The 8790-nt window shown below is 46.2% G+C and overlaps 2 non-coding genes across 2 annotated transcripts; both read right to left on the reverse strand.

Moving 5' to 3' along the window:
• Positions 1-1799: 1799 nt before the first annotated feature.
• On the reverse strand, positions 1800-1954 carry LOC139997163 (5.8S ribosomal RNA). Its single transcript, XR_011802605.1, has one exon. It is a non-coding gene; the product is annotated as a 5.8S ribosomal RNA (ribosomal RNA).
• A 2822-nt stretch (positions 1955-4776) lies between these two features.
• LOC139997152 (small subunit ribosomal RNA) lies at positions 4777-6700 on the reverse strand. Its single transcript, XR_011802597.1, has one exon. It is a non-coding gene; the product is annotated as a small subunit ribosomal RNA (ribosomal RNA).
• Positions 6701-8790: the final 2090 nt, after the last annotated feature.

The following is an 8790-nucleotide window of genomic DNA, read 5'->3' on the forward strand; positions in this document are numbered from 1 at the left end:
TCTTTGTATAATATATATATATATATACGTGTTATGTATAATATATCTCCCGTAGCCGTTTCTCTCTTCTCGACGATTCCAGCGGTTCCTTGTTTTCGCCTGTTATTGCTGGCACAGAGATCGAACACGCGACATATATATATATATAACATATCGGTTTCTTTGCTCTGTACCAACGACGAAAACGCACGGGAACTCACGCAAGTGGAAAAGCGAGCGCGAGACGTACACAACGGGGTGAATTTATTACTCGGGGACTGGACGACCGGCGATACGTTAGGATGCGCGGTCCAGCGATAGACGACGAAGAGACATGGGATGACCAACGATCTCTTTTTCTCTAATACTCGGAGCGCCGAATCGCCTTAAAGCAAAAAAAAATCACACGCGCGTACGTCGTACGTACGGCGCGTGTATACCTCGTCTCTAATCAAGTTTCGTTAGTCTTTCTCGAGCCTCGCCAAAGAGGATCGTTCTCTTCCTCTGCGCGATCTCTCCGTGCCAATGTCAGAGATTATTCTCTCTTTCGCACGACGACGAAAACGACTATTTTCGACGATCCGAACAACTTTGTAACGGACTCACATGCACATCTTAAAATCGGGTACAGAAACGTTGCGCAACACCGTGAGCTTTTCTCTTCTTCGTCACCCTTAAATATAGCCGATCGTAGACGCACGCTAGATCGTAACACACTTTTCGTTGATTTCCGACGAACGTGGCTTTGGGCCAGGCGCGCGGGCAGAGAGATACGCGACCGACGGGGAAAAATTCGTCCCGATACATGTACGCGTACTCTCCGATCTCCGCGCAACGCTGGGGATCATCTCCCTAAGTCATCAGCGTTCGAAGAAATCTCGTGTGTCCGTTCCCGGATCTACGGCTTTCTCTGGGTTCGCGAAGAACAGAAAAAAGCACAGAGGATGAAAAACGCAACGACGACCCATCGATGCGACGGTCCTCGTTGTCTTCTCGTCAGTCGTCTCGCGCCTGCAGAATACATCTCTGCCGCACGAACAGACGGAGTGGGTATTCGATCCCTGGGGCTGTACGAGTAAAAACATCTTGATGAAAAGACGGTTGTGTTTCTTTAAGGCACACAGTTTTTCGTTACGCCACCAAGTTTAGGTTTAGGTTTTAATATCTTGGTTCTCTTTTCTCTCCTCTCTCGACTGACTTTGTTCAAAAATATTTTTGCTTTCTCTCAGTCTCGCCAAAAATTCATTTAAGACGACGTCGGGGGCGCGGTCATTCGTGCTTATCGAAGACTAACAAAACGTAGCAGAGGCTGATACAAAAAGAAAAAAAAAATCGGCCACGAAGAAAACTCGCTCTGTGTATCTCGATAACCGCGTCGACGACGACGGTTCTCTCCGCGCTCTTTTAATTCGTATCCTTCTTCTTGCGCTTCGTCCGACTCAGAAACGTTCGTAAAACACGAACGACGGCGGGTTGTCAAGCCAAGAAGGGACAGAGAAGAGACGGAGGTAGTTTTGCGAGTCTCCCGTGAACGCGATAGATTTTTCATATATATTTGTATCGAGAGCATGCGTACGCCGGTCTCCACACGATCCAGCGACGAACGCCGACGAACGTCCAACAATCGCTCGTACGTCGCGTACGAGCCCTCGACCGCTCTTTAATTCGTATTCTTTTGCTTGGCGCTCGTCCTCCGACTCAGAAACGTTCGTTTAAATATAAAACGAACGACGGCGGGCTGTCGACGAGGCAAGAAAGAACAGAGAGAGACGGACCGAGAGCAACGATACGCAACGCAAGCAGTCTTAGGTTTACGTGAGCAACCCTCAGCCAGGCGTGGTCCAGGAATTGTATCCGTGGACCGCAATGTGCGTTCGAAATGTCGATGTTCATGTGTCCTGCAGTTCACACGTTGACGCGCAATTAGCTGCGTTCTTCATCGACCCACGAGCCAAGTGATCCACCGTTCAGGGTAATCGTTTATGCATGGATTTTTGTTTGTGTACTCAGGTTTTTGTACTCTTATTCTCGGTTCGAAAGAAGCCGATATCCGACAAACGTCCGACCAACGGGAATCGAACGCGCGGAAGTCGCCATATGATTGACGACACGAAAATACGTTCGAAAACGAAATCGGACGGACTGCGCGACGACACACGCAGCCCGCCGACCGGGCGTAAAGTGCATTATAATATATAACAACCAACGAGATCGAAGCTCCGTTCGTCAGGAAACGACGGGGATATAACACCCGATTCTGAATCCTCTGTACAGCACACGATCTCGCGAAGAAAGCGCACGGTGGCTAGCCCATGATATATATATAAGTTCGTTCCTCTCGTCCAGTTATTCGAAGCAAACAGCCGATATGCATCTCCATCGTTCGGGTAAAAAAAAATCGATGGGACGCGCACGGTCGTAGTCTTCCTCGCGCGGTCGTTTCTTCCCGATAGCCAGAAGCAGAGTTTGAAAAACTCTAGCGACGGAACGAGGCATTAGACTCTCGACAACGAGGATACAGACACGGCCGGCGGTCCCCTCTGAATCGACTTCGGTGGTTCAGGTAAAAATAAAAAAAATCGATGGGACGCGCACGGTCGTCCTTCCTCTTCCTCGCGCGCGGTCTATTCTTCCCGATAGCCAGAAGCAGAGTTTGAAAAACTCTAGCGACGGAACGAGGCATTAGACTCGCGACAACGAGGATAGAGAGACGACCGGCGGTCCCCTCTGAATCCACTTTGGTCGCTCAGGTAAAAATAAAAAAAAATTCGAAAGGGACGCGCACGGTCGTCCTTCCTCTTCCTCGCGCGGTCTTTTCTTCCCGATAGCCAGAAGCAGAGTTTGAAAAACTCTAGCGACGGAACGAGGCATTAGACTCTCGACAACGAGGATAGAGAGACGGCCGGCGGTCCCCTCCGAACGGATGGCGACAACGACGACTAAAGCGCGAAAAATCGCGACGAAAAGGAACGCATCTCCGTTCAGGTGTATGTGTGTGCGTGCGTTTAAAAAAAATTCGATGGGACTCGCAGCCATCGGCCTCGCGCGGTCGTTTCTTCCCGATAGCCAGAAGCAGAGTTTGAAAAACTCTAGCGACGGAACGAGGCATATGACTCACGACAACGAGGATATGGACAGGCGGTCCCCTCTGAACGGGTCGACGAGACGATGGTAAAAGAGACGAACCGGACGAAACTTCCGTCGATCAGGTAAAAATAAAAAAAAATTCGATGGGACGCGCACGGTCGTCGTCGTCTTCCTCGCGCGGTCGTTTCTTCCCGATAGCCAGAAGCAGAGTTTGAAAAACTCTAGCGACGGAACGAGGCATATGACTCACGACAACGAGGATAGAGAGACGGCCGGCGGTCCCCTCTGAATCGACTTCGGTGGTTCAGGTAAAAATAAAAAAAATCGATGGGACGCGCACGGTCGTCCTTCCTCTTCCTCGCGCGCGGTCTATTCTTCCCGATAGCCAGAAGCAGAGTTTGAAAAACTCTAGCGACGGAACGAGGCATTAGACTCGCGAGGATAGAGAGACGGCCGGCGGTCCCCTCCGAACCAACTTCGTCTAGTTAAGAATCGTTACTCTTTACCATCACTCGCACTGGTATATATCTTTTCGGGCCAACATCCACGCAATGCGTTTTCGTTCTAGGTTACCCGATCCACGAGTACGAACGTACAACGTGGTTTCGTTTTGTCGAACATCGTATATCGTTCGCCGTTGAAACGAACGACAACGAAACGACATAGGAAGAACGAACGCCCTTTGGGTAGGAAGCACGTTTCGAGGAACGACGAGAGTTTGGAGAGACGCGCGAGATAGCTGGAGACGCGCAGATATAGGTATCCATGGATCTTCGAAGAGAACCTTCGAAGATATATAATTCGGTATCCTTTTTTTCTGCGGCTCGCTATTCGCGTTCTTTCGCTCTCGTCGACGACTCGTTATAGACGCTTCGTTCGATCCCAAAGAGCAGTCTTCCTTATGTCCCGTTGCTAGGAGGTGAGGCCTACGCAACGCAACTACGAAATATAGAAGAGGTGTGAGCAGTGATCTCTCCGACACGAGGCACTTTAGAGATTTTAGTTTATATATTATATTGTTCGTTCGTTGGATTTCCACGATGCAAATACGAAATACGAGATCGTGACGGCGGGTCTTTCTGTGTACGACCTCACGCAGGCGCCTCGATCGCATTTCTCATTACACGTGGTTTCCACTGTAACTTTTAGTTTTTTCGATATGTGTTCAGCTCAAGTTCCCTCACATATCGTTATTATTATTATTATTATTAATAGTAGCGGTTTCGTGTTATAGGATTCGGAGACGGCGGGTCTTTCTGTGTACGACCTCACGCAAGCGCCTCGAGAATCTTTTTAAGTTTTCCGTGTGTTATATTATTCGGAGACGGCGGGTCCTTCTGTTTACGACCTCACGCAGGCGCCTCGAGAATATTTTTAAGTTTTTCGTTTGTTATAATATTATTCGGAGACGGCGGGTCTTTCTGTGTACGACCTCACGCAGGCGCCTCGAATTATTCGTGTAAAAGTATATCTCTTCATCCCGATGATCGAGAGAGAGTGCCACACTCTTCGTATAGTTTCGTAACTGGAGCGTCTCTCACCTCCTTATTGTAAAAAATTTGGCTTTTGTCAAAGTATATAGCTTGTTAATACGTCGTATATACTTTGTGTCGATATAGGAGGAGTACGGCTCCTTACCGACGATATTATATATATTTTATTATACAGTGTTCAAGTCAAATATATTCTTTGTGTTTTTGTATTTTTCGTTAATGATCCTTCCGCAGGTTCACCTACGGAAACCTTGTTACGACTTTTACTTCCTCTAAATGATCAAGTTTGGTCATCTTCCCGGTAACATCGGCAATGCTTATCACATTGGCCGCGCACCAGTCCGAAGACCTCACTAAATCATTCAATCGGTAGTAGCGACGGGCGGTGTGTACAAAGGGCAGGGACGTAATCAACGCGAGCTTATGACTCGCGCTTACTGGGAATTCCTCGTTCATGGGGAATAATTGCAAGCCCCAATCCCTAGCACGAAGGAGGTTCAGCGGGTTACCCGGGCCTTTCGGCCAGGGAAAACACGCTGATTCCTTCAGTGTAGCGCGCGTGCGGCCCAGAACATCTAAGGGCATCACAGACCTGTTATTGCTCAATCTCGTGCGGCTAGAAGCCGCCTGTTCCTCTAAGAAGATTTGTTTGTACGTTGGTAGTAAAAACCCGCCGACCGAAGCCGGGGGCCTTCGAGATACCATAATTTACGTCTATTTAGCAGGCTAGAGTCTCGTTCGTTATCGGAATTAACCAGACAAATCGCTCCACCAACTAAGAACGGCCATGCACCACCACCCACCGAATCAAGAAAGAGCTATCAATCTGTCAATCCTTCCGGTGTCCGGGCCTGGTGAGGTTTCCCGTGTTGAGTCAAATTAAGCCGCAGGCTCCACTCCTGGTGGTGCCCTTCCGTCAATTCCTTTAAGTTTCAGCTTTGCAACCATACTTCCCCCGGAACCCAAAAGCTTTGGTTTCCCGGAAGCTGCCCGCCGAGTCATCGGAGGAACTTCGGCGGATCGCTGGCTGGCATCGTTTATGGTTAGAACTAGGGCGGTATCTGATCGCCTTCGAACCTCTAACTTTCGTTCTTGATTAATGAAAACATTTTTGGCAAATGCTTTCGCTTCTGTCCGTCTTGCGACGATCCAAGAATTTCACCTCTAACGTCGCAATACGAATGCCCCCATCTGTCCCTATTAATCATTACCTCGGGGCTCCGAAAACCAACAAAATAGAACCGAGGTCCTATTCCATTATTCCATGCACACAGTATTCAGGCGAAGGTAGCCTGCTTTAAGCACTCTAATTTGTTCAAAGTAAACGTATCGGCCCACCTCGACACTCAGTGAAGAGCACCGCGATGGGATATTAGTTGGACCGCCCCGCGAGGAGCTAAGCCCACCGATAGGACGTACCACATAATGCCAGTTAAACACCGCGAGCGGTGAACCGACACTGTGACACACAGATTCAACTACGAGCTTTTTAACCGCAACAACTTTAATATACGCTATTGGAGCTGGAATTACCGCGGCTGCTGGCACCAGACTTGCCCTCCAATTGGTCCTCGTTAAAGGATTTAAAGTGTACTCATTCCGATTACGGGGCCTCGGATGAGTCCCGTATCGTTATTTTTCGTCACTACCTCCCCGTGCCGGGAGTGGGTAATTTGCGCGCCTGCTGCCTTCCTTGGATGTGGTAGCTGTTTCTCAGGCTCCCTCTCCGGAATCGAACCCTGATTCCCCGTTACCCGTTACAACCATGGTAGGCGCAGAACCTACCATCGACAGTTGATAAGGCAGACATTTGAAAGATGCGTCGCCGGTGCTAGATGACCATGCGATCAGCACAAAGTTATTCAGAGTCACCAAAACAAACGATGGACGAACGGACGAGCCATCCGCCACCGATTGGTTTTGATCTAATAAAAGCATTCGTACCATCTCTGGTACGAATCTGTTTGCATGTATTAGCTCTAGAATTACCACAGTTATCCAAGTAAGTTTAAGTATGATCTAAGAAACCATAACTGATTTAATGAGCCATTCGCGGTTTCACCTTAATGCGGCATGTACTGAGACATGCATGGCTTAATCTTTGAGACAAGCATATGACTACTGGCAGGATCAACCAGGGAACTTTGTATTTTATATATATATTATATATTAGAGTCAAAAGACTCTCTTTTTAAAATAGCCTCAGAGTGTCGTAGGTGGGTCCGTAACACCGTACGACGAGACTTTTCGTTCTTAGTGAACGTTCGACGACACCCTTTTAATTCCCGTTGTAACGTCGAACGCCACTACTCTCTCTCCTCTCATTTCGCCACTCTCTCTTTACTTTCTTTCGTTCGTTTGATTGTTTGTGTGGAATATTTTAAGATCATTCTGTTCATAGGATCATTCTGTAAGAATGGTTTGTTGGTTGAACGAATATGCCTTAGCGGTAAAAAGCACGTAAACTGCATGCTGAACGTACCGTCCTCGTAAGAAACATATTCGTTCGTTCTTTTGATATTCTCCAATCAGAAAGAACGCACTTCCTAAAAGGTAGTACGCTCCCCATTAGCCTTTCGTATGTTTAAAACGTACTGCGTACGCTATAACATAAGTTTTGGAACGGTCTCTGCCGAACCAGCATGAATTGATACTCAGTTAGTAACAAGCACACTGCCCTAACTTTTTTTAAAGTTAGTGCGAGCATACAGGATCCAGCTTCCCGACTAAGGGGAACCTTGCCACGTTATTTGGTCATTACGTCCAGGACAGCGACCCGCGGCGCAGCAGTGTAGAGAAAGAGTCGATACGAGAACGAAGGAACAGTCGAGAAATAGTAAAAAAGTTCACTAAGACTCGAGGAGCGGTGACTGAATTCTCAACCGAGGCCGTAGAATAGCCACGCGCTCGACGCTGTTCCGTCCGGACCGTCCGACTCGACGTGTCTCTTATAGATACCAAAGCGCCGGCCGGACGGTCGGCGCCGGCCGGGCCAGCGGCCGGGCGCTTACCATGTAAAACCTCCGTTAGAGCGTACCGTCGGACTTAGTCTCTGAAACGCTCGACCACTTTTTTCGAATAAACTACCCTTAGAAAACATCCTATCGTCGAGATATTTTAACGCACCGCTTATTTTAATATTTCAAACGAGTTTTTATCGAAAAATTTAATTTTTTTTTTTTTTTCAAAATCGCATCAGTAAACCACCTCTTTTAACGAATACGGACAAAAACCACGTTCTTAATCGATTAGAACACGTTAAAACAACGAGAAATATGCAAAAAAATATATACCTTGCAACGTTAATTAACGAAAAAATTAAACAAATATCGCAGTCGTGTCAGTTCGACGGACACTAATTTTTTAAAAAATTCGAAAAAAACGTTTAATCCAGTTGTATTTAATAGAGATATAACCGTTTCTGCAAAAATATTTATACCTTATAACGCTTTTTAACGAAATAACTCGAAATAAGCTTTTCGGACTTTTCCGCCGGCCGAAATTTTTCTAAGTCCCAACGTACCGTCGGACTTAGTCTCTGAAACGCTCGACCACTTTGTTCCAATAAAGTACCCTTATAAAACGTCCTATCGTCGAGATATTTTAACGCACCGCTTATTTTAATATTTCAAACGAGTTTTTATCGAAAAATTTAATTTTTTTTTTTTTTTCAAAATCGCATCAGTAAACCACCTCTTTTAACGAATACGGACAAAAACCACGTTCTTAATCGATTAGAACACGTTAAAACAACGAGAAATATGCAAAAAAATATATACCTTGCAACGTTAATTAACGAAAAAATTAAACAAATATCGCAGTCGTGTCAGTTCGACGGACACTAATTTTTTAAAAAATTCGAAAAAAACGTTTAATCCAGTTGTATTTAATAGAGATATAACCGTTTCTGCAAAAATATTTATACCTTATAACGCTTTTTAACGAAATAACTCGAAATAAGCTTTTCGGACTTTTCCGCCGGCCGAAATTTTTCTAAGTCCCAACGTACCGTCGGACTTAGTCTCTGAAACGCTCGACCACTTTGTTCCAATAAAGTACCCTTATAAAACGTCCTATCGTCGAGATATTTTAACGCACCGCTTATTTTAATATTTTAAACGAGTTTTTATCGAAAAATTTAATTTTTTTTTTTTTTTAAAATCGCATCAGTAAACCACCTCTTTTAACGAATACGGACAAAAACCACGTTCTTAATCGATTAGAACACGTT

Source organism: Bombus fervidus, unplaced genomic scaffold, assembly GCF_041682495.2.
Source record: "Bombus fervidus isolate BK054 unplaced genomic scaffold, iyBomFerv1 scaffold0033, whole genome shotgun sequence".
Lineage (NCBI taxonomy): Eukaryota > Metazoa > Arthropoda > Insecta > Hymenoptera > Apidae > Bombus > Bombus fervidus.